The sequence below is a fragment of the Humulus lupulus genome, chromosome X (genome assembly GCF_963169125.1).
Source record: "Humulus lupulus chromosome X, drHumLupu1.1, whole genome shotgun sequence".
NCBI classification, from domain to species: domain Eukaryota; kingdom Viridiplantae; phylum Streptophyta; class Magnoliopsida; order Rosales; family Cannabaceae; genus Humulus; species Humulus lupulus.
The window spans coordinates 146,085,409-146,087,338 of NC_084802.1; the positions used below are offsets into that span (position 1 = coordinate 146,085,409).

The 1,930-nt window shown below is 39.6% G+C and overlaps 1 non-coding gene across 1 annotated transcript; it reads right to left on the reverse strand.

Annotated features, from left to right (window-relative positions):
- Window positions 1-574: 574 nt before the first annotated feature.
- On the reverse strand, window positions 575-680 carry LOC133807894 (small nucleolar RNA R71). Its single transcript, XR_009879780.1, has one exon. It is a non-coding gene; the product is annotated as a small nucleolar RNA R71 (small nucleolar RNA).
- Between the last annotated feature and the right edge of the window lie 1,250 nt (window positions 681-1,930).

A 1,930-nucleotide genomic window follows, 5' to 3' on the forward strand; every position in this document is an offset into this window, starting at 1 on the left:
ATCGAGTTGCTTTTAAATTTCTCAATTTCAGGTGAACTATTTTATGCGACGTAAGGGTTCAAAAATACTAGTACCTGTTAATCCTGAGATTGAGAAGACCTGTAAAAGAGAAAGAAAACAGAAAAGAGGATGGCCCTGAACGTCAATAATGTTGCTAATAATGATTTGAATCAGGGTAATGCGGGGAACGCTGCAGCTGAGGCAGACTTACCCCTGAGGGACTATGTACTCCCTACTGTTACAGGGTTACATTTTAGAATTCGCCCACCTACTGTGGAGGCGAACAATTTTGAGATCAAGCCTTCGATTATCCAAATGGTTCAGAATTGCGTTCAATTTGGGGGGCTACCTAATGAGGATCTGAACCTCCATATTACCAACTTTTTGGAGTTATGTGATACTTTCAAAATGAACAGAGTAAGTAATGATGCAATCCGTTTGAGGTTATTTTTGTTTTCGTTGAGAGACAGAGCTAAAAGTTGGTTGATTTTGCTGCAAGACAATTCCATTATGACATGGGAAGACCTTGCTCAAAAGTTTCTCGCTAAATATTTTCCTCTGGCTAAATCAGCACAGATTAGAGGTGAAATAACTAATTTCTGTCAATTTGAGGGGGAATTGTTATATGACGCTTGGGAAAGGTTTCAAGAGCTACTTTGAAAGTGTCCACATCATGGTATATTGAAATGGATGTTGGTGCACACTTTTTATAATGGACTGAGGGGAAACACAAGGACAATAATTGATGCAGCAGTGGGTGGAGCATTTATGAGAAAAAGTGCTAACAAAGCTTATGAGCTTTTAGAGGAGATGGCCATGAATAATTATAATTGGCCATCTAAGCGAGAAAATAAGAAGGTGGCTGGAGTTCTAGAAGTTGATCCTAATGCTATACTCACTGCTCAAATTGCTTCGCTAATGAAACAAATGCAACAACAAAACAAGATTTCAGGTCAAGCGATGCAACTACAATCCGCTCCTATCAGTTGTGAGACATGTGGAGGCCCACATCATATTCAGCAATGTCCAGCTACGAGTTCTTATTCAGTAGATGATATCCCACTTGAACAGGTTCAAGCCATTGGCAATTTCCCAAGGCAACCGATAACAACTCATACCCTAACACTTATACCCCAGCATATAAGAACCATTCGAATTTGTCGTGGAGCAATAATCAAGGGCACCAACCATAGTATCATCCAAATCTACCTCAATATCCTCCACATAGACGATCTTATGGGCTAATCCCAAGACCCTTATATGATACTCAAAGGCCACAAATACCGCTACATCAACAACCACCGCCTCAAATGACTAAACTAGAGGTATCCGCTGATTCGTTGAGCCAATTTATGACAAAAACCAAATCTTCTATTCGGAGCTTAGAAACACAAGTTGGCCAACTTGCATAGTTAATGGCGGATCGTATTAAAGGGGCTTTACCTAGTTCAACTGTGGTGAATCCCAAAGAGCAATGTCAAGCTGTCACTTTGAGGAGTAGGACTAAGTATGAGGGGCCTACAGTAGAAAACAAGGGTATGAAGATTGAAGATCAACCTATTACTAGTTCAATACAAGAGGAGGTTACTGAAGACCTTCCAAAGACAGAAAAGCGAAAACACACCGAGTCTACACCAAGGATTCCTTATCCTCAGCGGTTCTGAAAGGCAAATCTTGACAAGGAATTCTCCAAATTTCTTGAAGTATTTAAGAAACTTCACATTAACATTCCCTTTGCGGAAGCTCTTCAATAAATGCCTAGTTATGTGAATTTTATGAAGGAGATATTGTCTAATAAGAGAAAAATGGAGGATTTATGAAACCGTTGCTTTGACAGAATAGTGTAGTGCAATAATTCAAAAGAAACTTCCTCAAAAGTTAAGAGATCCGGGTAGCTTCACTATACCTTGCAGCATTGGGAATTTTCATT